This window comes from Papio anubis, chromosome 2, assembly GCF_008728515.1.
Source record: "Papio anubis isolate 15944 chromosome 2, Panubis1.0, whole genome shotgun sequence".
Taxonomy (NCBI): Eukaryota; Metazoa; Chordata; class Mammalia; order Primates; family Cercopithecidae; genus Papio; species Papio anubis.
Window position 1 is genome coordinate 140,246,993 of NC_044977.1, and position 6,790 is coordinate 140,253,782.

At 40.5% G+C, this 6,790-nt stretch overlaps 1 pseudogene; it reads left to right on the top strand.

Annotated features, from left to right (window-relative positions):
- The first annotated feature begins 211 nt into the window (after window positions 1-211).
- LOC116273817 lies at window positions 212-3,133 on the top strand (annotated as a pseudogene).
- Window positions 3,134-6,790: the final 3,657 nt, after the last annotated feature.

A 6,790-nucleotide genomic window follows, 5' to 3' on the forward strand; every position in this document is an offset into this window, starting at 1 on the left:
CAAAAATTACTTCTAGTCTGGGTTAAAAATCCCAAGAGAGGTGGGTGGATCATGAGGTCAAGAGATCGAGACCATCCTGGCCAACATGATGAAACTCCATCTCTACTAAAAATACAAAAAATTAGCCGGACGTGGTGGCGGGCGCCTGTAGTCCCAGCTATTCGGGAGGCTGAGGCAGGAGAATAGCTTGAACCTGGGAGGCGGAGTTTTGCAGTGAGCTGAGATCTTGCCACTGCACTCCAGCCTGGCAACAGAGCGAGACCCCTTCTAAAAAAAATAATAAAAAAAAATAAAAATCCCTGAATGCCCACACTTGCTTCTTTCGTAGCATCTTACACGCAGAATTTCAGATGTGTATTTATTTTTCAGTCTCTCTTCTTGAAAACAAAAATCATTTTAGACTCACCTCACGTGGTGGGGTTGGTGGCTACCCTCAGTATTGCCTGCACGGGTATCTACCAGGAGTGCAACCAATAGATCCGGCAACTTTGTATCATGTTTTCTAGTAAACCTACCAACAGTCACTGTGCATATTCAAGTGGAGAGAAGTCCAAGCAGTGAGGCCACTGCAGCACTGGCCATCCTTTACAGGACTGAGCACCTAATTCGCCTTCCTGTCTCCACTTCCCTGCACCCACTAGGAGTCCTGCAGACACAATCAGCCCGAAGCCAGGGCGGCTTCCTTCCTTTTCTGGCAAGATGGCAGACCACGAAGCTGGAGTGACTCTGGGGCGGCCGCATTTTTCCTGCCAGATTCTCGCTACCTTGAGTGTTACCAGGTTGATGCCACTTTCACACGAAGTTATCAGCAGACAAGTCACAGTTAATATAGGTACAATTTGTCATGTAGCTCATGAGAAATCCACCCTTGTCAAAGCTATTTCTGGAGTTGAGACCGTCGGGTTCAAAAATGAACTAGAAATAAATATTACAATCAAGCTTGGATATGCTAATGCTAACATTTATAAACTTGATGACCCAAGTTGCCCTAGGCCAGAATGTTATAGATCTTGTGGGAGGACTACATCTGATGAGTTTCCTACAGACATTCCAAGGACCAAAAGGAACTTCAAATTAGTCAGACATGTTTCCTTTGTGGACTGTCCTGGCCACGATATTTTGATGGCTACTGTGCTGGATGGTGCAGCAGTGATGGATGCAGCTCTTCTCTTTATAGCTGGTAATGAATCTTTTCCTCAGCATCAGACATCTGAACACCTGGCTGCTATAGAGATCATGAAGCTGAAGCGTAATTTGATTCTACAAAATAAAATTGATTTGGTTAAAGAAAGGCTAAAGAACAATGTGAGCAGATCTTTGCATTTGTACAAGGTACAGTAGCAGAGGGAGTTCCTATTATTCCAATTTTAGTTCAGTCGAAATACAGTATTGACATTGTGAGTACATAGTAAAGAAAATTCCAGTACCCTCAAAAGACTTTACTTCAGAACCCCAACTTATTGTTATTAGATTTTTTGATGTCAAAAAACCTGGCTGTGAAGTTGATGACCTTAAGGGAGGTGAAGCTGCTGGTGGTAGTGTGTCGGGAGTTTATTCCTTCTGGTGGGTTGTTGGTCTTGCTGACTTTAAGAATGAAGCCACACATCTCCTGGTGAGTGTTACAGCTCTTAAAGGTGGTGCATCTGGAGTTCATTCCTTCTGGTGGGTTCCTGGTCTGGCTGACTTCAGGAATGAAGCTGTAGAGCCTCATGGTGAGTGTTACAGCTCATAGAAGTAGTGTGAACCCAAAGAGTGAGCAGCAGTAAAATCTATTATGAAGAGTGAAAGAACAAAGCTTCCACAGCATGGAAGGGGACCCAATCGGGTTGCTGCTGCTGGCTCCTGCCACCAGCTTTTATTCCTTTATTTGGTCCTGCCCGTGTCCTGCTGATTGGTCTATTTTACAGAGTGCTGATTGGTCCATTTTACAGAGTGCTGATTGGTCCATTTTTGCAGAAGGCTGATTAGTGCGTTTACAATACTGTAGCTAGACACAGAGCACTGATTGGTGCATTTACAATCCTGTAGCTAGACACAGAGTGCTGATTGGTGCATTTACAATCCTTTAACTAGACAGAAAAGTTCTGCAAGTCCCCACCCAACCCAGAAAGTCCAGCTGGCTTCACCTCTCATTAGTCTCCTAAAAGGAGTGTTAAAGGTGGGCCAGGAGATAGAAGTCAGACCTGGTATTGTCTCCAAAGACAGTGAAGAAAAACTCACGTGTAAACCAATCTTTTCCAAAATTGTATCACTTTTTGGCGAGCATAATGATCTGCAATATTCTGCTCCAGGCAGTCTTAGTGGAGTTGGAACAAAAATTGACCCCACTTTGTGCCGGGCTGACAGAATGGTGGGGTAAGTACTTGGTGCATTCAGAACCTTACATGAGACATTCACAGAATTCGAAATTTCCTGTTTCCTACTTAGACAGCTTCTAGGTGTAGTACTGAAGAAGACAAGACAGCAGCAAAGGTACAAAAGCTGTCTAAGAATGAAGTGCTCATGGTGAACATAGGATCCCTGTCAACAGGAGGAAGATGTAGTGCTGTCAAGGCTGATTTGGATAAAATTATTTTGACCAATCCAATGTGCACAGAAGTAGGAGAAAAAATTTCCCTTATCCAAACAATTGAAAAATACTGACATTTAATTGGTTGGGGTCAAATAAGAAGAGAAGTGACAATCAAGCCAACAGTAGATGACGACAGAAGAATACCAGTTAAATAATACATTTAGGTGGAGTTAGAAGTTGGAATTTCTCTTACCAATCAAGGGGCTTATTTTCAAGGCAGTACTGTGAAATTGATTTCACAGTTCATTACCTTAGTAGGTAGCAGTAAGCTTATTCTCATTTTTTTGGTTGTGAAAACTTAACAGGATCTACAATTAATGTAAAAATTGGTATGATGTTTGATTAAATCTACATTTTAGCAGAAGTTAAGCATTCCCATATGTCTAAATTATACATCAGTGCAGTTTGAAATGAAACTTTGCTACAACCAGCCTTTGCTGTAGTACACATACATATCACTGAAACTCCCTGAAATAAAGATTTTCTTTTATTTCATGATTTGTCTTTGCGTGACTCCAGGCAGAAGGACTATCGTACCAGCAAAAAAAAAAAAAAAAAAAAAAAAAAAAAAAAAAACCCACAAATTCTCTTTGAAGACCAACTCGCTTTTCTTTGGCCTCATATTTTATGTTGCTTTATCTTTGAAATTTTGCCTGAAAAGGAAATTAATGGGTTCAAATGAAGCTATTCTTTAGAGCATGAGTGCTTGTTCCCATGGACAAATCTTCTTTCCCCTTACCAACTTCCTTGCCTGAAAAACAGGAAACCAGAGTCAGAGGTTATCTGCCACTCCCTGCCTTGAGATTATTTCTGCATTGTTTTATGCCTGAAACCCAATAGTCTTCCTCCATTGGAAAATACGGTTATACCACATGATTCTAGATGAGTAACAAAGATCATTCTAAGCCTTCATTTTGTGGGGTTTTTTTTAACTGTTAAATTGTGGTCATGACATAGATTCTAATATTCCTAATCTTTGGATGTTTCAAAAAGTAAAAAATGTTAGAAAGTAATGAGTGAGTCTTTTTGATTTTTAACTTATTCCCCATGTCGCTGTACTTACGGTACTTCTTTTTTTTTTTTTTTTTTAGACAGAGTCTTGCTCTGTCTCCCAGGCTGGAGTGCAGTGGCACGATCCCAGCTAATTGCAACCACCACCTCCTGGGGTCAAGTGATTCTCCTACCTCAGCCTCCTGAGTAGCTGGGAATACAGGCACCCGCCGCCACGTCTGGCTGATCTTTGTATTTTTCATAAAGACAGGGTTTCACCATGTTGGCCAGGCTGGTCTTGAACTCCTGACCTCAAGTGATCTGCCTGCCTTAGCCTCTCAAAGTGCTTGGATTATAGGCATGAGCCGCTGCACCTGGCTTGTTTTTCTTTATTTATATTTTTGCTTCATAAGAGGTTCTGTTGAGCAGTGATTCCCAGCTGTGGCTGATACAGAATTGCTAGGCAAGCTTAAAAAAAAAAAAAAAAAAAAAAATGCCCCACAGAGATTCTGATTTAATTGGCTTGGAGTAGAACTCAGGCGTTGATATCTTTAAAAATTCTCCCCAGTGTTGAGAAACAAATTTGGAGAGTTGAGAAGTAGGTATATTAAATTACAGAATCTTACTGAGTAGTCTGGTAATTCTCTTTGCTTTGCTTAAATTTGCATTGAGATGGGATCTGAAGCCACTGTCATCATATTGTGCTCCTTTGAATGTTCAAGTTTCGTTGTAGAAATTTAGAAGCTCTATGTTTATCTAAGTTGATGTTTTGAGGAAGCATATTAATTTTATATACTTGACTGACTGTGAAGGTTGTGTTGTAGCATGAGGAACACAAATAAAACAATCCTAAACGAAAAATTAATTTTAAAACAATTTTAAGGGATTTAGAGTAGGGAAAATATGTACAGATATTGGAACTTTTATTGCTGAGTAGGAATTTGTGCAGTTGTATTGTTGAACAGAAAACTATGTCCATAGGTGAATTTTTTCATTTATTATTTACTTTACTTTATTTTTTTGGACAGGGTTTCACTCTGTCGCCGAGGTGGGAGTGCAGTGACATGATCTCAGTTGACTGCAACCTTCGCCTCCCGGGCTCAAGCAATACTCCTGCCTTAGCCTCCCAAGTAGCTGTGATTACAGGCATGTACCACCACTTTCGGCATTTCTTTTTCTTTTTCTTTTTTTTTTTTTTTTTTTTTTGAGTAGAGACAGAGTTTCACCATGCTGGCCAGGCTATTCTCAAACTCCTGACCTCAAGTGATCTGCCCACCTCAACCTCCCAAGGTGCTGGGATTACAGGCATGAGCCACTGTGCCCGCCCTGTTCATAGGTGAAATTCTTTTGAAAAGCAGTTCTATTATAGCAGATTCTATATTTAAGCAATGAGCTGAACAACCTGGGTTTCCTTTTTGTTTTCACATAAAATCTGCTTGTAAATAGAAAAACCATATCGTGATCATTAATATAAAGAAATGCAAACAAATTATCAGAACATAAAATCAATGCATTAGCTAAAAGAAATTAATTTTTTAATTAAAAATTAATTTTTAATTTATTTTTTTGGACAGGGTTTTCACTCTGTAAGCCCAGGTGGGAGTGCAGTGACATGTCTCAGTTGCACAGCTGAGAAAAAGAAAGTTAACAGAGCATGTTGCTGGGACTTTATTTTTCTTATCTATAGGGGGTGCATTTATTGGTGAGTTTCATTTTACAAAAAGAAAGGATGGAAGGAAGGAGAGGAGAGAGGAGGAGGAAAACAATTTTATTTATAATCCAGACTTTTGAGCACATATTTAATGTTCAGAAATCACTAGATTTCCCTATTTCTGATTGTCTCATACCGTCTACCCAGGACTTAGTATTTTTAGCTTATTTTTTCTTTAATTAAAATTAATATTCTTATGTAGAAGGTCTGAGAATTACCTATGAAACTGTATAAAATATAGATGTTCAGAACTCATCCAGGCTTACTAAATTTCCAAGTGCAGGAATCAAGCATTTATATATTTCTCTAATTATAGGTGATTCATGCAGGGGCCTTTGAAAACAGTATGCTGAGAATAGATAGGGCTCAAGGACAGTATCTCCAATTGAACTTTTAATGAACTCCCGTAGGCGCCAAGAAGGCGGGCAGATAAGGAAGAGCATAGAAACAAGGAACTGAGTAGAAGGTTGCATCTGGGAAAGAAAGTTTGTTTTGCACTGTGTCCTTTCTGCTGGCGTGGGGCTTATATAGAATTATAAATAAAATGAGGTGGAGGCTCTCTGAGTCACGTATGCGTTCTCTGTTGTCTTGTCTTTTGTGTCTGCTGTTCATTCTCCACCACCCGGCACGGACCCCAATAAGTGGTAGCAGCAAGCAGGGTCATGCGGTGAGTAGAGGGAGAACAAGAGGAACCCCTAGGGCAGGTAAAGCCCGGATATTGTTAAGGAGACAGCTGCATAGCTTTCATTATGATTTCATCCTCTGGCCTCAAGAATATTTGGCTGTTTCAAGGACTGTTGCTGTCTATAGGAGTAGAAGTGAAAGAAAAAAGACTTTGCACGATTATTTTACATGTTGAACAATATTGTTACTGGTTTCAGTATCAGACTAAAGTGCAGCTGAATCGGAGAGAATGGTTACACAGGAGCTCTTGCTTAAGAGCTCACCAGGATTAGGATATTGGCCTCCAAATTTGTGGACCTTGTGTAACTCTATCACTCAGACGTGGAAGTTGCCCAGGGGCTGATTCAGAGTGGTGATCTTAAGCCAGGAGAGAAGAGAGTATCTGAGGATTGGGAAAAAATAAATCTGAAATGACCGGCCCATTGCCAGGGTAACAGAGGATGGGGTGGTAACAAAAGGAGGGAGAAGGAAAAAAAAGCCAGCTCTTCCTTCTTCTAAGAAATTCTGACGCTGAACATATTATGAAATGTAACAAATCTTACAGATACGTTCTTCTAATTCACTTTGACTTTTTCCCTGTTTCTTTCCTTCGCTCTCTCTGTTAAGAAGTTTTCCAGTGCCTCCAACCCCAGCTTCCTTACCTTTACCTTTGTCTGGCAGGTTTCTCAGTGCTGCCCGCCATTGAGGGGAAGGAGAAAAGGAAAACATAAAAAAATTTAGGAAGCTGGTTCCTGGGCTTTCCAGTGGCCCCCATTGCTTGTTTTGCTCCTGGCATGCTCAGTTTTCAAGTGACAGCAATGTCAATTAATGCCTTACAAAGCGTACGTAGCACT